Here is a 22048-nt window from a genome sequence, read left to right on the forward strand (position 1 = left end):
GTAACATAGCAAAAGTTTTCACCTTTTAAGTGGAAAAAAGAACTAGATGGGAAACCAGAGCACTCCTGCCACCCTCCTCCCTCACCCACCATGACATCAGCCAAGGTTATCGCTATGTGACATAGTAGAGAGGAAAAGGCAGGGATCTCATGTTGCTTTGACTTGCCTTTCATCACAGAGCCCAATTCTGCCCTCTGGTTCACCCACCAAACACTTCCACCTCCCCGTGATCCCACAACCACAAACATTCTCCTTAATATTTGAAGAATGAGGACTTCAGAATGTTTATAAAGATATCAGTTGCAATAAGGACATATATTTGGCATGGGTTTAAACTGAGGTTTCTCTTTGCAAAGGGGAGGGCTAAGAGTATCCAGCTTTTATGATTTATGCCCAGATCCTCACAGATATTGAGGCACTTGTCATTAATTTCAATGAGAGTTAGGCACCTAAAGATCTTTAAGGATCTGGGCCTTAGTTTATAGCTCTGATAACACATTGCAAACATAATTACTCTTTGATCCTGAATAGAGAGCCACCTTACATTCTGTTACACAATCAAGCCTTTTCTCAAACACACACACACACACATATATATTATTTATTTATTTATTTATAAATATAAATAAAATCAGTTTTCTTGAGATACCAGACTGGTGTTGTAGATAAGGAAGAGTACAGTCTTGTGGTTATTTACTTTTTGACCAAAAGGTTCCTAGATTTACACCCTATCATTTTCAGTACTTTTACAATTTGCAATTAAAGACGCCTATCAAATATTCTATACAAAGCACAGTAACACTTATAAGCATCTTTCAAAACATACTAAGAGAGAAAATGTGATAGAATGTAAAAGTAAAATTGAAATAATAAAGCTACATTTCAGAGTCTGCATTAACACACTTGAGGTTTTATGATTCAGGAGGTATTACCTTCTTTGACACTTTTGAGCTGCCCTGATTGACAGAAAACCATGGTCACCAAGGATTTTTTAAAATAATGTGAACATTCCAAAAAGTTAAATAAGCAACTAAACCATAAGTATGTAGGCTATGATATTATCCAAGCAACATGTGTATGAAGATAGTTGTACGTATTTCTTAATAGTCAATAATGGCATAAGCAACTTGATAGTTATAAGAATAATTAATAGCCATTTTTGCACCAGTATTGAGTTCTACCCTCTATGTAGGTAATTTTCTTGCTATCCCAGTGGATGCCCCAATTATGGGAAAATAAAACTTAACAGAAAGTCAAAACAACAGTCAAAAATAAAGCTAATGAGCCGTAAAAAGATTAAAGCAACTTTTCTAAGATAAATGTGTGAGCAGAAGACACATTCTGAGGAACAAGAGAAACAAAAACCAAGAGCAAACATAACAGGAATAGAAAGTACTTACCAAGTAGAAGAGTAGCAGGGAAATGCAGCTTGCAACACTCAGAGGCAAAATGACCCTCTTAGGGCAACAGCTGCTTGGCTCTCCCAGATTTAAAGGATCAATTACCAGAAGTGCATGCTGGGAAAGGCTATTTTAAAGGAACTCAGACATGTGCAGTTAGTCATAAAGGAGCAGGTTCTAGACTGAGTAGTGGAGCACTCTGCAAGTAGCAAAACTGAAATGAAATATTGGTGAAGGCAGTAGAACATGCCTTATAGAAAGTGTCACCCAGGGATATGGCTGAGATGACAAATGGTCTGAGAGTTTGTGAGCTGGAGCCTGGTGTGTTTTGAGGGAGTTATGTTCCCTTGCTATCCTTGATCGCTCCCTCTCCTGCTATACATAAGCTCTGATTTTAATGCAAAATGTCTGAAGTGGCCTGAGTTTAGGATGACTATGTCATTCAGGAATGATCTATTCCATCCAAAATATGTGCTGATGAAATCCTTATAGAGTGCTGCACCACAGTCTCATGTATTCTATACATACCATATGTACTGCAAGAAAAACTACTTTAGGAAATTCCAGTCTTATTTAGGCTCTCTCTTGTATTTCTCCCTCTGTAAAGTCAAATGTCTGAGTTGTACTGAGACCAGGTTGGTGAGTTTATTGGACTAGCTTCCGTTGGTGAGAGCTTTAGAGTTTACACACAACTCTTCTTCAGGTTACCCATGGGTTGTTACAGTTAAAATAGGTATTAGAATTACAAGAATGTGTTTAGTCTTCATTAAATGTTTGTGAGTGGCTACATGTATTAATATCACTGATTAATACATGTAGCCACTCACAAACATTCAATGAAGACTAAACACATACTTATAATTCTACAATACAATATGGGATGCAGATGTTAAGCTAATATTTGAGCAGTTGTATTGTGAGCCTCTGTGACTGTGTAAGTCACCAGACAGAAAAGAGACAATCGGCATGAGGGGCTAATCTTCAACAGCAGATGTTACACCCTTCCCAGAACTAAAGATCCATTGATACCAGATAGGATATTGCAACTGGAATTTCCCTACAGACTGTCAACAAGAGGACAAAAGACTTTGTTGTTCTGTCTTTGTCCCCATGAAGATGAGTCATGCAAGTGGACTTCTCCTATCAGCTGAGCTAGCAGCTCACAGCACGTGACAGCAGGAGAATAAAACCCCTAACAAGAAGGAAATGATTATCTCTATGCTGCCTGTACTCTAGAGGGCAAGGGTTTTCTAGGCATAAGTAAGAGAGCTGCTTAGCCTGGGTTAGCCCTAAAGGACATATAGAACTTTGTTATGATAGACGCTTCTATTACCTTTTACAACCTAAGATGTAACTCATGTTTTTACCTCCTTTAACTTGGTAAATAACTCTTGCTTTCTTTCCCTATTTAATAAATCTTTATATAGTTTATTATAGGATTGGCTACAAGTATTGTCTTTGGTGCAACTGACCTGGGGTTAATGACTAGTCCTTAGGGACTGGGGGGGTCACCTGAATGTTGCTGTAGCTCTTGGTGTAAGGGGCCATCTGTCACAAAGGTATGCTCACAAAGGATGTAAGATAGATCAGCGTACCCAAGGAGACTGTGTGTGACTCCATGTTAAGGCTGTTATCGGGCTTGAAGCATTTACACTTGATAATTGGTTGGTGATACCTAAGTATAGAATTCACAACCAGCTTGGGGTTTGTGCCTTAGTTCCTAACCATCTGCCCTGAGGTTGGTAATCATGTTCTTGAGTCACTGCAGGCAGCCTGCCCATTTTAGTTGCACTGAGCCCCAGTTCACAGGGTCTGGGTATGATATGATGGAGTCATAGGGTAAAATTTTCAAAAATGATGTGGGTACTTAACTTCCATTGACTACTTTCAATAAGTGCCCAAGTCACTTTTCTAATTGGTACCCATACACTCTAAAACCAGAAGCGCAGTGTCTTGTGAATAGAAAACTGGAATGGGACTCAAGAGTCCTGGGTTTTAGTCCCTCCGCTGCCTGTCCATGCTGGGTCTCCTTCAGCAGGTCATTTTCTTGTTCTGTGCTGTTACTCCCCGTTTATATAATGGGACTAATGATACTTCTATGGCAGCTAAGTAGTAGTATTCATTATGGGAAGTAGGCACCTAAATGCCTGTGGGGATCTGGACCAAAGTGATTATCACATTATGGGAGCTGCCAGAAACAAATATCTAAGACATATAAATACCATTGTAATAGTGGGAGCCTTAAACCTGGTTCTTCACAGAATGGCCAGCTTATTTTACAGCTGCATGGGCTGCCTGTTTATGGAACCTTTGGATGAGACAACAGCACTTGTTCATGTCAAGTGAATCCTGTTTGTTTTGCCTCTTCTCTGGGAGCAGAGCTTCTTTCATTCTCAGGGACACGAAGGCACCAGCTGTTGCCAAACTGCAGCTTCATTTCAACCAGATATCATTTAGTTAAAGGGGAAAAGAAACCGAAAGAAAACACTGAAGCTCACATCATCTAAGCCCAAGCAGTGCTAAAGGAACAAAATGCAGTTGCCTAACTCTACGGTTAACATGGTCGTCGTTAGGGAATGGATCCGGGACCTTTAGCGACAAGCACGCGAGTTAAAAGTTAGCACAAATGTCTGTTTATGTGAGTTACTTGTTGTCTCTTTAATTCTAGAAACCTGGCTCAATGATTCATGAAAATCTTGTGATCCTGAATATTTTTGTAGCATTGCCATAGCAACCCGATGTGATATAATAGATACTGGGGATACAAAGTTGCAAAGATTTAGATAGGAGATGTTCCAGATAATTAACAAATATAATGAAAATAAATTGGGGGAAAAAATAAAATGTTAAATATATTCTTGCAACACATGGAAGTCGCTAGGTTCATTAAAATTGGGTATTTACATTCCTACTGTCACTTAGCACTGGCATTAGAATAAAATTTTATGTCAGGCAAGGAATTAAAACCCATACAAGCTATTTTGAATCTCTATCCCATCCGTGCTGGGTTGCTGGACGGGATAGAGGATGCTGTCACAACAGGACCTTAGGGATGCTTTGAAGCATGTGCATATGCCTTCCAGAGTTTCAGGGACTATGGTCATTGCTCCCCATTTGAAGAGGGTATAGGCTTCAGTCCCATCTGTGCCCATCTGACTCTGCTGGCCAGTGTAATAGGATGGTAGGGCTATTACATCAGGCCTCTTCTCATGCCTCTCTGCTTACTTTGAAGAGCCTAGTCCCACAATGACTTTGTGTAGTTAGGAGAGCACAATAACAATACTGGGCCTGATCTCTGCAGAAGAGCCTGGAGAAGATGCAGGGACTGGAAGGTCCATCTATCATCCCCCTTCTTCTTCTGGATGTGCACTCTTGGCTTAAAACAGGAAATAATGCAGCACCTAAACACCTCAAACCAGCATGGCAAAAGAATAAATTCAAAGATGAAACTATTGAGTTGTTGACCCAAGAGAAGGATGAGCAGAGGGTGGGGCAGCACAACAACCTGAATATAGCAAAGGAAAAGTCCTTTTAGAGTCATATTTTCAACTGTTTTCATAAATAGAGCTGATCAGAACATTACATTTCATTGAAGCCAAAATATATTGGTTATATATTGGTTTCAACAAGGGAATATTTTTGGTTTAGGGCTCTCTGTTCACTCAGAGATACTCTCTCACAATCTATAGCATGGTGATTAGGACACTGACCTGCGATGTGGAAGACCCAGGTATAAGTCCCTGTCTTCCTGCATCCGAGCAGAGTTCTTCACCCTGGATGACTCTGAATCAGGTAGAGCAGTATCAGAAATGACCAGAGTGCCCTAGATCCGAAAAACCTTCCTGAATTGTAAAGTTAAGGTTTTGATCTGAAAGCAGGCACTTCAGCACAAATCTCTTTATGCAAAAACATTCAGAAGTTTTGTTTTCATTCCAATGAAAACAAAATTTGAAACCCCAAAAGTTGCCATTGTCCCTCTCCAGGCAACTCTACTCATAACCCATATTTTCATGGGTGAATGGAGATAGCAGAGGCTGTAGCTGCCACTACAATGTTGGGTTTCAACAATGATTCTTGTGGAGCCCGGAAACATAGGAAGATTGTTTATTATTTACATGATTGTGGGAAGAAATCAAGAGGGGCTGGATTGCCAGAGGCTGAAGTAGAAAGAGAATGCTGGGTGATGTATAACACACATGACAGAAGACCAGAGTTATAGCTGTCCTGGTTTTTGAAACCAAAATCACTCAAAACTTCTGATTAACTGGAACCAAAGGCCAGTCACATTTGTAACATCTTTAGTGGTAACATATCATTCATCCACTAGGTGTGTCTGTGTGCTGTACAAAGTTCCTGACAGTGTGTGATCCCAGGTAAACAAAGAAGACAAAGCTGGAACTCTAGCTTTGTGGTAATCTCTCCCTTGCATGTGTTTTGTATAAATACATGGCTCCTGTTTAGGAGACAACACTCCATAGCAAGCAAGATGCACTATGCATTGCCCCCACAACTTATCCCAATCCTTGTAGTGATGAGGGATGTCTTCAAAACAGAAAAAAAATGTTTGTACTTTATAGGCTTATACACAGTTAAGACATGGAACATTTTCATGCATATTAGATTTTTTTTTTAGCAATTATATCTATTTCGGCCGTTTGTGGACTGGTTCTCCCATTATCATGCTTGAGATTTGTAGGAATAATTGTTCATAATGCTAATTTAAATACACACACGCTCTCTTGCTTTCAGAGGAAAATTCACCTCTCTGGAGGGTTTACTTTTCTTTCAGAAAATAAGAACCAAAGCTTAATATCTTTCCTTCACCAGGACTTTAATTGCACCATTTTACATTTTTCATCCTAACTCCTGATCAGATAGCAGATGAAATAATACATTTTTATTCATTTATTCTTCACTCTTGGCTACCTAAATTCTTGTCTTTCAATCTTGTACAGGAATTAACTTGTTTTTCTTATTATTAGGCCCCGTACCTGTGAGAAAGGATTGAAAAAGAAACAGATGTTCATATTTGCATTTGCACAATCTATACCTATTTGCTGAAACTATGATGTGGGAGTTGGAAGAAAATTCTTACATCTCATTTTTTCCATAATTTTGTTTTATAAATGGTGAGTATGTCTCCAATGTCTTTTCAAAGGGCAGGCTTTGGCTGGTTTTGGATTTCAGTTCATCCTATCTATTATACATAGTGTCTTGAGGGAATATAACAAATATAAATAAGATAAATGTGCACATTTGTCCTGAAACCTTATTTTCACTGAGCACACGGTCATGTGTGTGTGTAGTTTTTTTTTTCTGTTGCTAACAATACTCCTATTAATCAAAAAGAATGAGGCAAACTGCATAATGAAGTAAAGAAGTTAATATGCTATTAGCATATAATTGCAATTGTTCTTTTAAATGATATCACAGATTCAGGGGATAAACACCAAGGATTGATGACTGCACAGCACTGCCTTTTATACCACACTGAAATCTCATGAGAAAAAAAAAATATTTGCATGAAATGCAAGTGTGGAAATCTCACATGGGTGCTTTAGTTTGCTACATTTTTATAACATTTAAAAGGCAATGCTGTGTATTGCTTAGTAATAGCATTTTTCATTCACGTGGCATCAAAACTAGAATGTTTTATCCCCCAAAATTTTGAATTCTAGAGGTTCAAATGGAACTTGGATCCAAACCACGCCTGGGTTTGTTTTTTCAATTCCCAAACCTGTAGGATGAGATCTTATAATTCTGAAAACTGTATCTGAAATCCTCCAGATTCTGGTAGTTCAGGTAAAATGGAATAGAGACGGGCTTGGAATCACCTTTGGATTTGACTTTGATTCTGCCACACACCAAAACTTGATTGATGAGGCTTTGCGGAACTAAAACATGATCCCTTGGTCTATCTCTAATTTGACCATGTGTAATAATGATTTGGGCCAGGGACCATCTTTTTGTTGTGTTTGATCAGCACCTAGGCCAATGGGCGTCCTGGTCCATGACTACGGCTTTTAGGCACTACCGCAAGACAACTAATAAATAGTGATAATATCAAATGAAATTCCAAACAACCTCTGGTACTCAGAATGAAATTTGATCTTAAAACAGTATCTTAACATACTTTATATAGCTAATGAGTCCACACAGTGACTGTTGTTCAGATTATGACAGCTCTACCCCTGGGACACTGCCGCAAGCAGAAAAATAAAAGAAATGTAAATGATCCAGAAATCCACATTCACAGATGTTAATTTAACAGAATAGCAGATGAGGAATCTACTTTCTCCAGTGCCCCAGACTATGCAATGTGGAGTTCAGTAGCAGCTCCATAGCAACAGCTGGACTTTGACAAAAAACAGAGGAAAGGATTAACTCTTCAAAGAGCAATCCAATAGCCAGATCAAGGTTTGTGGGTCATTTCAGAAGTGTCCTTAAATAACCTGTGTGTGCATGTGCAGGTAAGGGGTTTTATAGTACACATCTAAAATGTAAATCTAGAATTTTCACTGCAGCGTAGGCAAATATAGCAGCCATTTTAGTTTACATATAGCCTTGGAGATTACAAGTGGCTTTATTAAGCAGGAATATTAGGTAAGATACTGGAGTTATCCTCTACTTTTGCCAAAAAAGAGATGGGCCTGATTCTCCTTTGCCTGCCACATTGTGTTGTCATTGATGCTTGTGCAAAGTGGTTGTAAAAACAAACCAGATCAGAATCACAGAATAGCACACCTATTTTGCAAAAGTATAAATGACTACACAGGGACAAGAGACACAAGGTGGGGGCAGTAATACCTTTTATTGGACTAAGTTCTGTTGGTGAGGGAGACAAGCTTTCAACCTTACATGGAGCTCTTCAGGTTACAGCAACACTGCATACACAGATATAAGGCAATGGAGAAACAGGCCTGTGACCTTTAACTTGTGCCTTGGTGGCAGCTAGAAATGACATGACAACAATTTGATTATAAGTATGGTATCTATCCTATGTAGTCTTCTGTCCCAATCAAAGTCCTGGGGCAGACCCTGCACTCAAGGATTTTCTGGCCTAGACAAAAGCGTGTTACAAAACCTGATTCAGTAAAATAGACTTTGGTCCCATGTGGTTTTTGTGAAAAGCTAGGGGACAACATTCAACATTTGGAGGGCCTGCATCATGAAAGCCAACTCTAATCAATGTAATTAGATGTAAAAAATTGGGCTATTTGGGGATTTTGATGTTTGCTTTTATTTATATATTTATTTTTAGAAACCATTGCACGTAACCTTAAAATTAATAAGAAGAACAAACGTGGGCTACAAGAGCCAAGAAATTAATATGTAGCTATGTTTTCTACTTTTTCAGGATCCATATATATTTAGAAAGTCCAAGATTGGTAGCTATAAAACAAATCTTTATATATAACATAATTTTCTGTAGACAGGAAAATGTGGTATATATCATTGTAAAAGAATGACCACAGAACTGTTTCAGTATTTTTATATTTATTCTCAATTAAGGTATCCACATTAAGTGAAAAAGAGAACCAGAATATAAAGCCTGAAACAAAGAATGGACGAAAAGTTAGAAAACTCAGGAAATTATCAGTTTTCCTTCATATGCACCTTAATGTATCACAGTACTGACCTATGTTGAAAGATGCAGTTTCATTTCAGATGATATCCCAAATCTGGGGAAAATCCTTCCATTTGTCTTGAAAATACCTTTAGTATTAATTGCTCAACACTCGATTTCTTCTTAATTTAACTGAGAGTTCAAGGTAGATAATGTCGTTAGCCCCTGGAATTCATAAACCAGGATATAGCTAAAGATGTTTTCCTCTAACTGACCGCCTCAAGCAAGCTTGGCAATCAGAGTGCGATAAACTACATACGCTTTTATTATTATTATTTTTTATATATACCAAAATGGGACGGTCTCAGTTAAAGAGCAGAGATATTCTACTGTCCCTGACCCAGATGTGTGGTTATTTCTCAAAAAACAATAATTATGTCCATTCCGGTACTCTGATTGGCTGAAGGCCAAAGGGGCGGGATCTTCATAAGGACTGAAATGTTGTTTCTCAATCACCATACAGTCACTACGAAAATCCTTATGCATGCAAATCTCTTCACTCCCACCAGAATTATCACTCACATACACACATCAAACCTTAACCTCTCTCTTTAATAACCATACCCATCCCCGGTCCTCTCAAACCTTTCCTCCTCCTTGCTTCTGAGGAATTATTAGGACTAGCCTATAAACCCCTTAAACCTTCATAACAGGGTCTCTTTCTTAAAACTTAACTTCACTATTTATAAAAGTTTCTCAGCTTCTCTTCTCCCCGCCCTCTGTTATTACTGATTGTGGGCATAGGAACTAATCCTTCCAGAGCATCCTGGGGGCAGGGGGAAGTGGTGAGAGGCATGAGGCTAGGAAGTGGGACAGCACATTTCACAATAATGATGACAGGCATGCTTCCTATTAACTCAGTAATCACTGTATCCTGGTCTAATACCTACCTCACTCAATGGATGTTCTCACATTGAAATAAATAGGCTTTGAATCAAAATGTGCTTCTATAACATGGGACCTTGGCCTAATTAGGTTAACTATTTCATGGCTTTTAATCCTTCTTTCTTGATTCTAAATTCTGTAGTAGACCTTTCATAGACTACCATATATTTGTGTGGTAACACACATAGACACACACACGTATAGACTAAAAATTTTTGTCCCCTTAATGTTTTAGTTTTGTATGTAAAGAAATAGGAATTGTGCAACATCTTACCCTCTGCCTCCCCACACACCAAAAATATGTGGACTTCCAAGCTTTTACTCTCACAAAGCACACATTTGAAATTTTGAAAATTGAACATTCTCATACATTTATATATATAATTGAGGAGTATCCAGACTGGCCCAGGTTAAATCAAAAAGCAGATAGCCACTGAACCAACTTTTAAATACATTTTAAACATTATATATCTTTGTCCTATCCCCAGCCAGGATTACTGAACTTCTTTATTAAAAGTGATCTTGATAGGGCTGAGAGTCTTTTAAGCAGGGGAGGAGGATCATAATTACTTGGTTTGGTTTACACCAGACTCTTCAAGTCCTCCCCCATAACAACAGAAGATCTAGAAAGTTGGCCCTGCTCCCACACTTAGTATGTGTTAATCTTACAGCGGGTAGGTAAGGCTGACTTTCTTTTTCACTGATCAGTGATTTAGAAATAAGTAGTACAGTGACACAATGTGTTAAAGTGGCAGGTTTACATTACAACGACAATATTCCCATCTGCAAGATGCTGGGAGGCCACAGAGATCCCTCAGGGGTGACCCCTCCTCCTCCTTTCCCAGATGGCACCATCCAGATTCTGAAGTGCCTTAGGGCTGAAGTGAATTAAATGCCAACATGTTATGCATGAGTTTGCTTGAGAAATTCCTCTGCTGTTCATCAGTAAGGCTAATTGACCAAGAAAATTCAGCCTTACATCAAGATTGCTCAATATAAAAAATATTTCACCACAAAAGTTTTGTTAGAAGTAAAATGTTTTTCCTTTGTAATTTTTCCCCCTTTGCCATAAAAGATGAGTTCATGCTGAGTATGGAACAAGCCTAAATGTGCACCTATATTAGTTCCTTAAACTCTACAGTCCCTCCAGAAACATTTTATGCACAACTCATTATGCCTGTACCTTATATAGCTAATATGCATATACTTCTGCAGTGTGGGGGTGCAGGTCACTGACTGAGATAATCTGGGTATATCTCACTTAATTTCCTGCCACTGCAGGGGTCTCAGGCATTGGTGCACCTCAGTTCCTCTGCCTGTGGAACTTCATAGTCTAGTCTCCTGAGGGCTGAAATACCTTGGTCTAATTTCAGTTGCTAGGCTTAGTGTGCGGGTGCTGGGTGGTGTTGGTGGTCTGTGATATACAGGAGATCAGATTAGATGATCTGGTGGTCCCTTCTGCACTGGATCCACTAAGGTAGTTAGGCTTCTAGCTTCCTGTCATAAATATAAAGCGAAGGGTAAACACCTTTAAATCCCTCCTGGCCAGAGGAATAACCCTTTCACCTGTAAAGGGTTAAGAAGCTAAGGTAACCTCACTGGCACCTGACCAAAATGACCAATGAGGAGACAAGATGCTTTCAAAGCTGGAGGGGGGGAAACAAGGGTTCTCTCTGTCTGTCTGTTGCTTCTGCCCGGACCAGAGCAGGAATGCAGGTCAGAACTCCTGTAAAGAGTTAAAAAGCAATCTAGCTAGATATGTGTTAGATTCTGTTTTGTTTAAATGGCTGATAAAATAAGTTGTGCTGAATGGAATGTATATTCCTGTCTGTGTGTCTTTTTGTAACTTAAGGTTTTGCCTAGAGCGATTCTCTATGTTTTGAATCTGATTACCCTGTAAGGTATTTACCATCCTGATTTTACAGAGGTGGTTCTTTTACTTTTTCTTTAATTAAAATTCTTCTTTTAAGAACCTGATTGCTTTTTCATTGTTCTTAAGATCCAAGGGTTTGGGTCTGTGTTCATCTGTGCAAATGGGTGAGAATTTTTATCAAGCCTTCCCCCGGAAAGGGAGTGTAGGGCTTGGGGGGATTTGGGTGGAAAAGACGTTTCCAAGTGGGCTCTTTCCCTGTTACTTTTGTTAGATGGTTGGTGGTGGCAGCAATAAGGTCCAAGGACAAAAGTACCTTGGGGAAGTTTTAACCTAAGCTGGTAAAAATAAGCTAAGGGGGTTTTTCATGCAGATCCCCACATCTGTACCCTAGAGTTCAAAGTGGGGAAGGAACCTTGACACTTCCTTTGAAATCTGTGGGCATTAGAAGCCTAAATATCTTTGTGGATCTCAGCCAACTTGCCTCCCCACAATTCCTGAGTTAGAGTGAGACCCTAGTTTTCTGTAGGCTTCCAGCAGTCATGTGGTATCTAGCCAATGGAGCCAACATACCATTCTGGCGTAACAATTAGGATCTTTATAATTTCTCAAATTAGGGTTTAATGTGTTAACCTTTGATCTCATCCAGCTGAGACCATTATAAACTCAGTTGAATTTCTGGGAGGTGGAAGGGTCAATTACAAAAATATAATTCCTTGAAAACCATTCTGAAGCTTGATGAAAAACTCTACTTGAAGGATCTTGTAATTCAGCAACCTCCTTGGGGGTTGGATCAAAATATTCTATTTTGAAAATTTATGTATTTATTTGGGAAGATCCTGATTAATTTTGAAGCAAATTCTCCCTTGTGGATTTTAAAGTGAATGTGCATCTATAAGCAGGTTTATAATAGAAACTCAGTTGCAACTTTAACAATGGAATGGCTAGTGTTATTCTATAATATACATTCCATGAAGCTTCCTCATGGACTCTTTTCAACAATCAGACAGTCTTCTTTGGATACACATTCTTGAAGTCCTTACTTAAAAATCACTGGGGGACAGGACCTGAGCTGGTGTCAATGGTCACAATTCCAGCTGCTTCAATGGACAGTATTACTGCTCAATCAGCCAGATATTTTTCCCAAATGATACTTTTCATTCCAATATTGCCTCTTTATAATATAATAATGTTCTTTACTGTACATCTGTAGATTAGTTTGTCAATATTTACTAGGATAATTCCTTTTTCATTCTGTCCTACTTACTTCCTTTTTTATTAAACATTTTAAGGAGGGAAGCTACATTTCCCCCATCCTACCTCTATTTAAGCCCAGAGGAGACTGAAGCATTGTGCAAATGCGGCCATAATAATGAGTGAATACAGATCCTGTCATCCTGAAGTGATTGAGTGAGCATGTTTGTGCAATAGAATAGCAAATTAATTCTAGCTTTGGATTTGCCATTCACCACCAACAGGTGGTGCACTTGATGCTATTCCACATACACCCATTTACTCAATGTTGAGGTTAGGAGAAGTGTCCAATTCCAGAAATCCCAAGAAACTCAGGCTGATTACAATTTGTTTGCTGTACATGACACCCTCAGGATAAATGGAACATCCCCCCAACCCTCCCAGCACAGTGTTTATTAAATGCTGTTCACAATTATCTTTACAACAAAGATATTGGCTTATTATGAATTATCACTGAGTTTGTCATGCCATGTTTCTTGCAGAAATTGCCAAAAATTGATACAGGCAGCAATGGACTCAAGCTGTGTAAATTAGCTGTTGGAATTAAGCGCAGGACTTTCAGTCTTTTATATTTAACACATATCCACACACACTAATAACAATATATATGAACCATAATATTATCATTCAGTTTTCCACAGCAACTGACAGGTTACTGTCACTGTTCTTCTAAGATGTTTCCAGTATGACGGATTCTATTAAGCACCAGGGGTGAAATTAACCCTTGGAAAGAGGGCCATTGCTACGCTTAAATCCTAGGGACACTTAAATGGGACTGCCACTGTGGATAAATACTTAAACAGTCATTGGACCGGAGTGAGTGGGAATGACTTTGAAGTCCAGTGGTTAGGGTACCCACCAGGTGGTTAGACCGAGAGCTGGAAGACCCCTTTTCAAATCCTTTCACACCCTCTGGCAGAGAGGGGAAAATTGAAGTTGGCTCTCCTACGTATCAGGCAAGTGTTCTAATTACTGGGATAAAAAGTTATAAGGTGAGCACCACCCCTCCTCCTCCAGCCTGCTCCGGTAGGTGGCCTCTGAGCATGGCCGCTGGATTGAGCCCAGCATGCAATTTAGGTGGCTGAACACCTATATTTCCTGATTGAAGAATCGCTCTGGGGTTTAGGCGGGAGATAGGTGTCTGGATGCCTAGAGAGAGGCAGCAGTGCTCATGCCCAGAAGTTGAAACATAGGCTCCTAGGGAACTTCTACTTTGAAAACATAGGCACCAAGCGAATTCAGACACCCACAGTGTTCGGCAGGAGTTTTGTGGATCACAATGAAGCCAAAACTGGGACTTAAACATCTAATCCCAAGACTTAGGTGCCTAAGGACCTTTGTGGATATGGGCCAAAATATCTATCTGCATCATTGGACACTTAAATACCTTTGTAAATCTGGCTCTAAGGATTATCTTTACAGTACGCCAAGATGGAACCTGAAAATCTGAATGTTTTTGAATTTAGAAGGAAGGTCAATAGGATTAGAGGAGGAGGGGATCAATAGCTGGACCTGAACTCAGACCTGAATATTTCACATTGGCCCAACTCCTCAATTTTAAACTATATTCGTAAGTCAAAGCACCAATGAGCCAAAGAGCAAGTTACTCACAAATCTACTTACTCACAAAGAACAACAAGTCTATTATTATGACAGGATTTTTTTTGTTCTGAATCAGTAGTAGTTAAAAAAAATGAAATGCATTCTGACAGAAACAATCTACACCCGTTGCATCCCCTGAGTAACTCACTAGAGGCAAAACTCATTCAACAATAAATTGTAATTAACTGTCCCCAGAGCAAGAGGATGGAATCTTCCATCCATGTCAACAATGTCATTTATTCCTTTTTTAGACAGACTGCAATGAAGCAAAATTCTTCCAGATGAGCTCAGATTTGAATAATTCACAATTCCAGAAACAAAAATAGGATGACTAAAATTATTCAGTCTTTGCATAATGCTGGTATACAAATTTTAAGGATTAAAATAACCCCCAGTTGTACATAGTATATAAACAGTTCGGGAGATCTTCTCTTCCTTTCATATATGAGAATAATTCCCACTATTTTCTGTAGTTGCTAGTAGTGCATTTCACTGTTACCACTGGTTCCATTTTTGTTCATTACTCCCTGCACAAATCTAACAGCTCTTTGGCAAAAGCTGAATTTTTGGCATGCAATCCCTGGCTTCCATGAAACTAGAAGATGGAAAAACAGTCCTGATTATTAAAAAAATGCTGCAGTGCATCAAAAGATTCCGTCAAAAGCAAGACAATTTTTCTGTCTGTGTAGGGTAGAAAAGAGAGCATTCGGTCTTGACTCCTTAGGGGAATTACCAAAGTGCCTGTCACCGAAACCTATGGATCTTTACATTTCTGCATGGATTTTGGGACACCAGCATCTGACAGAACTATCATTGTGAAGGACCTTTACCTCTACATGATTTTCTAGCTCATTCAGGAGCTATGCCACCAGTCTCAGTCTGTGAGGATCAGATCAGTTCTGTGGAGTTCGGAGAAGATGTCCAGATAGACTGGCTCTCTTCCCAGCCCTGATCCACTCCATGCCCTTCCCCATGGCCAGAGCCTGCTAGTGAACCTTGGGAAAGGCTTCTGAAGATTTTGGGGGAAAGTGAGGATTGCCACAGTCTCTACATCTTTATGTCCCCTCCCGGCTAGTTTTACTAGACATGCCAAGGCACATGTAAGCGGGGGAATAGTCCTTCTATTGTGGGGAACTTTCCTGGCTTCTGCACTACCCCGGTGAAGTAGGCTAGCGAAAGGATCTGAGTCCTCGCTCCTACTTCCTTTACCCAGTGGCCTCCCTGCCCTTAAGGACTCTCCTTCCACTCTCCTGTCTGGCAGAGTCCTCGTAACCCCACCAAGGCTGGGCCCAGGATCCCTGGGGGGCTCAACCCCCAACCCTGCTGTGGTCACCTAGGACAGGGGCTAGAGTGTCCCCACTCCGGGGTACTCTCTCTGCACTGGGCACTTCAGTGGCAGAGAACATCACAAACAGCATCTCTGGAATGTCAGGGTAGTTCACAGTCTGTTCCTTGCAAGTTCCAGGCCTTCTTCTCAGGCCCTGGCTGTGCTGTAGGGATGCTGTGGGTTGGACACTTGCTCTGGTGGTGGCCACCCGCTCTCAGGCTCTAAGTGGTAGGACGCTTCTTCCCAGTGTCGCGCCCGCCCTGTCGGGGTTACAATCCAAGCCTGGCCTGCAGAGCCTCTTGGCTGAGGCGTCTTCCTGTGCTGGGCCTGCTGCCCAGGGTCCCCCTCGCTCTTCCCAACTGCTCACCGCACCCAGCTCCGGACTGCTCCAGGCCCAGCTCCACCACTCTGTCTCAGCACTGCTGCTGCTCTGCCTCCAGCTTCCTGGGCTGCTCCTTTGGCCCTTCTGCCTCTCGTTGCTACAGCTCTGCTCCCAGGAAAGGTCTGCTCTGCAGGCTGCTTCTGTGACTCTGTTCACAGCACTGACCTGCTTCCTGGGCTGCTTTTCTGGCCCCTCTGCCTCTGGTTGCTGCAGCTCTCCTCCCAGGGCAAGTCCGCGCTCTCTGGGCTGTGCCTCTGGGTTTGGGGCTGCAGCTCTGCTCCCAGGACAGGGTCTGCTCTCTCTGCATCTGGCACAGCTCTGCTCCTCAGCTCAGCTTGCACCCCTGCTTTCTCTTTAGCTCGGCCCCACTCTGTCTGACCCAGGCAATTCCAGCTCACGTGGAGGACGGGCCCTCCTGACTCCCTGATTAGCCTGCCTGCCCTGTCATTCAGGCTGACCTGGAGCATTGGCTTCTCCCCATTGCTCCTAGGGACTGTCAGTCTCAGGGTCCTGATTCCCCATGGACCCTTCTCCCTTTTAGTACTGGGAGCTAGCAACTAAAACACCCCCACTGAATGTTAGTAAGGGGGCAACAGTCCCCTTACACATAGACTGGGTCACTTATTTTTATTCCTTGTCAGTCACATAATCATATAATATTTTTAGGGCCCTACTAATTTCACGGCCATGAAAAATGTGTCACAGATTGTGAAATAAGCCCTTCCCCATGAAATCTGATCTCCCCCTTGCTGCTGGGAGGACCGCAGCCGGGGGGCTCCTAGTTGTGAGTCCCCGCCCGGCTCGGGAGGGACAGGACTTGTACTTCCCCTGCATGGCTGCTTGGGCAGGGGGCCGGAGGGGGAGGAATCAGACCCACTTCTGGGGTACCTTTGGGTTTGGGACCCCCACAGTTACAATACCGTGAAATGTCAGATGTAAACCTCTGAAAACATGAAATTGACCAATTTTAAAACCCTCTGACCACAAAATTGATCAAAATGGACCGTGAATTTGGTAGGGCTCCAAATATTTTATGCATTTACATAAAGTTTAATGCACTTATGTAATGACTCAGGCTTCCTCCTATATGGGCTTCCATGCACTTCCATTATATTTGGACCAGTGTTTGGTAGCTGAGATCTTCTTCAGACTCACTATGTCAGCAGCTGTTAAAACCTTGTGTAAAGCTGCTGAAGTTCTGCTGTCTCAAAGTGGCAGATGCAACTAATTAACTCCATCCAGCATACAAATGAAGTGGGGGCTGCTCTCTACAGAAAGGAGAAGAAAAGAGCTTGACTGACTGGTTTATGCTGTGTTATTATTCTTGAGCGACCAATAAATCCAACCCCCAAGAAGCCGGTTAGTTTGGACACTAATTCAGGCTATGTGGGACCTTTTAAGATGGAGTATAAACTCATCTCCTTATTTAATAGAATAAATACACTGTATACAGAACAGCGGTAGCAGTGACTGGTGATAAAGCTTTCTCTGTATTGGTTTCTTGCAGTGTTAGTTTTATGGAAGTTCACACTGACAAAAACTAACATTCTTCTAACCTTATTTAATGAAATCCACAAAGGGCTTCCAGATTTACTCAAACATTTACACTGTCTTGTACCTTGTACATATATTGACCTTTCATGTGTTGTTAAGTCTTTCATTCATCACCCTTAGCCACTCTTCCTCTACTGGTGGTTTATCCTGTAAAGAGGAATTGGGGCAGAGACAAGTTCTGTGCAGCTCGTGAGAAGCACCACAAGAGTGCCAGGCTAAAGAAAAAATACCTTCTCTAGGGTTTAAGGGTTTTTATTTTAGTTTGTTTAGTTCTAGTGAAACCAAAGAATAAAAAAATCTCCAAACCCCTCATGGACTCTGCCTACATTCCTGTCATTGCAGCTTAAATCCTTCAGCGCCAAAAATCATATAATCAACAAACACAAAATAATATGAGCAAGGCAACTCTTCTGTCTCTAAAGGCTTATCTACACATAGAGGTGATTTGGAATAGCTTTGTGGATTAAGCTAAATTGGGACAAGATACTTTTTTGGAATAAGAGTGTTCAGACATGGAGTTATTCTGGAATAGTTACTTCGATTTAAAATCTTTTTCCTGTAGCTTGCTCACAAAATCTATGTAGAGAGTTAGGTTTTTGAAGTTTTTTTGTTGAAGAATTGCCACTTTTAGGTCTGTAATCGAGTGACCAAAGAGATTGAAGTGTTCTCCGACTGGTTTTTGAATGTTATAATTCTTGACGTCTTATTTGTGTCCATTTATTCTTTTACGTAGAGACTGTCCAGTTTGGACAATGTACATGGCAGAGGGCCATTGCTGGCACATGATGGCATATATCACATTGGTAGATGTGCGGGTGAACGAGCCTCTGATAGTGTGGCTGATGTGATTAGGCCCTATAACAAAAAAAAAAAAAAAAAAAAAAACCTTCAAAAACAGACTCCAGTGAGAGACTGCTGAATTGGAATTAATTTGCAAACTGGATACAATTAACTTAGGCTTGAATAAAGACTGGGAGTGGATGTGTCATTACACAAAGTAAAACTATTGCCCCATGTTTATTCTTCCCCCCCACTGTTCCTCACACATTCTTGTCAACTGCTGGAAATGGACCACCTTGATTATCACTACAAAAGGTTCCCACCTCCTCCCCCACTCTCCTGCTGGCAACAGCTCACCTTACCTGATCATTCTTGTTACAGTCTGTATGGTAATACCCATTGTTTCATGTTCTCTGTGTATATAAAATCTCCCCGCTGTATTTTCCACTGAATGCATCCGATGAAGTGAGCTGTAGCTCACGAAAGTTTATGTGTTAGTCTCTAAGGTGCCACAAGTACTCCGGTTCTTTTTGCGGATACAGACTAACATGGCTGCTACTCAGAAAAAGTTTAGAATTCCTAAGGTAAAAGCAATAGAAAACCAGTGCAACCTGGAGAGTCATCTGGCTACATGGGCCGATGAGACCATTTTTCGTGACTTATGAGTGTAAATGGGATTCATTATTAAATACCCACCCCAATTGAAACAATGTAAGATAAAACATAAAAGCCTGTTATTTTGTTCTTTTTCTGAGCCCTTGTTAAAAATTAATCTATTTTTTTTAAACAATTAGTTTTTATTGGATTGCCATGCTCTATAATTCTGTTTTGCATACTCGGGGGAGAGGGGGCAGTGTTACTAAATATATTTGCATTTAATTGTACAACCAATAAGGAAATCTTACCTTTTTTGTTAATTAAACTCCAAAGAGCAAGTCATCATTCAGAAGTCATCCTGAAGGGACAGAGATTAGAGTTACAAAAATAAACCTGAAATGTTGTTTTTTAATTTCTCCAGTGTAATATATACATATCTACATCAGGACAATTTTATTAAAGCAACAAGAACATGGTGGGAAATATGCACTCCCCTGTCCTTTTTCTGCTATGCAAAATCTGCCCCAGTGGATGGACAAAGTGGAAGGAATAAAGAGTCCCAAAATACAAACTAATCTTCAAAAAGAGCCCTTGTTACAATTTTGGGGAACTACACCAGTCAGGTCTCAGGCATCACCTCTCTGGGCAGGAATCCTGGTCCTACTCCATTCTGACAGGAGGTTTTAAGGCTGCACATTCTGCTCTCATACACTGTGATATCCCCAGTAAGCCATGGCCAGCAGCTGTAATTTGCTTTATTTCTGAGGGTTATGAACAGCATATTGACAACAGTTACAAGTTACTACATAGCTCTTTCTAAGCAAGCACATTTATTCTGAAAGTAAAAGCACTTCAGAGTAAACATAATAAAAACAATAAAGAGATGTAAACATACCAGGAGCCACCTATCAGTCTTATGGGGCCCTACTAGGCCCATGTCTTTCCAAACTTTCTGCAAAGGTTCTTCTTCTTGGGCAGAAGGTCCTGTCCATTTGCTCCCTGTGTCAGGTCAAACTCAGCCTTTTTTATACCAAAACTCCTTCTTGTGTCTGAGTCTCTGGAAAAGTCTGTTTGAACCATTATATGCCAACATCCCAGCTGATGGTCCCTCTCTAGTTGTTTAGTCTCAATGACTCACCTGCAAACACTGTTTTTAGTTCCTGGAGGAGCTGCAGTAACACTTCTTCATGAAGAACACCACCACACATCAATCATTCATAAAGTTAATATAATGGCACCAAAAGGCACTGCATGGGGTTTCAATATCTGTCACAACACTGTATTTTCTGTAACTGCTCCACCTTGTTTAGCGTAATCTGGGCACCTTAGTATTTGCAACATTCACTTATACTGAATTAAAGATAATTTCTCCTTCTTTAACATGTCAAACTCACTCTGGGCCAGATCCTCAGCTGGTGTAAATCAGTGAAGGTCCACTGTCTACATTAGATGTAACAGTACTGCTAGACCCAGGCATACAAAAATCATGAGTCACACCTCAAAAAAATGATGACTTTTTTTTGAAAAAAATCATAATGCATTTTTAGTTTCTTTTTATTTTACATCTGCTTTCTCAGCCTTTTGAATACTCTTGCATCACATGTCCAAACTTTTCTCTGAAACCATGAGGGATAGAATTGTATTTTTAAAAAATAAAAACTGAGATTCTTATATAATCACATGATTCCAGGAGCTGATGCCTTAAGGCAAACACTATATATGGTGAGACTCATGATAAAAATTACACTAGTTGGCAACACTGAGTTACAGTCAAATCTAAAACAGAGCTAGATTAATTTACAGCAGCAGAGGATCTGGTCTGAAATTCTGCCTCTAATCATTGCTGCAGCATTCTACCAGCCTACATTTGCCTGTTTAATAAAACATTAAGACATTTAAGCTAAAAGTTCAACATTCAAAGCAAAAATATTGCAGAGCTAGGGTTTGATTCAGCCCCAGAGTATAGGCCCCCAGTGTCAGAAAGACCACTCGTGTAGAGGAGATACAGCAGTGTAATGCACCCAGTTTCTACACTCCCTTTAAGATGTCAGAGTTGGCAAACATAGCCCCAAAGATGGTGGTGCTAGCCTGCGATGGGGCATGGCCAAGATGGAGGATGCATATTTCAGTACATCCTTCATATAGCTCCTTCTATGGAGCCTGAACGGATGTTAATATTTCCTTTTCCTGGCCGAACTTCTGGGGGTTAGCAATATTCACATTTTCTTCAAACCCTCCTTTGTAAAAATTCCCATGGGGAGCAGCGTTTCAGCATTTTGGGGTGTACCTGTAGGATGATGGGGCACGCACATGATGTCTGGCTGGAATTGCTTGAATACGTTTCAGGAAGCTAAGAAACCTGGCCTGGGATTTGTTTTTGAATGTGATAGCTGCAAAGTGTTAGCTAATCAAGTCTGCACCAGTGTCAGTCACATTATTCTCCTGAGGTAAAATTCATGAGGTAGCAATCTCCACTGGTGACAATTACAGGTTAACTTCAGAGGAGATTTTTTTCTTCCACTTTCCTCCTCCGCTACCCTCTAGCAGTGCCCTAGGTGTCCAATATAATTATTATTTAAGGATATGAATATCCTGGTGTATAGGGTTGCCCTCTGGGATTTGTGGCCATTATTTTTAAAGATCGGCATTGTCCTTATTGATTGAGGCATGTTAGTGAAGTTCCCTTGCTGGTTTAGTTTTCCCTGAATTACTCCTCCTGCATTCTACTGGCTGAAGATTGCTGTCAGACTGCAGCTGTGAAGTTTCAGCG

The 22048-nt window shown here is 40.6% G+C and overlaps 1 long non-coding RNA gene across 1 annotated transcript in view; it reads right to left on the reverse strand.

The window, feature by feature from the left end:
• Positions 1-18689: 18689 nt before the first annotated feature.
• LOC140916512 (uncharacterized) overlaps positions 18690-22048 on the reverse strand; it is a 36930-nt gene continuing 33571 nt past the window's right edge. Inside the window, exons 2-3 of the long non-coding RNA XR_012160534.1 lie at positions 19587-19636; positions 18690-18756 (exon numbers count right to left, since the gene is read on the reverse strand). This is a non-coding gene — a long non-coding RNA (uncharacterized lncRNA). The remainder of the gene's footprint in view (positions 18757-19586; positions 19637-22048) is intronic.

The sequence above is a fragment of the Lepidochelys kempii genome, chromosome 8, assembly GCF_965140265.1.
Source record: "Lepidochelys kempii isolate rLepKem1 chromosome 8, rLepKem1.hap2, whole genome shotgun sequence".
NCBI lineage: Eukaryota > Metazoa > Chordata > Testudines > Cheloniidae > Lepidochelys > Lepidochelys kempii.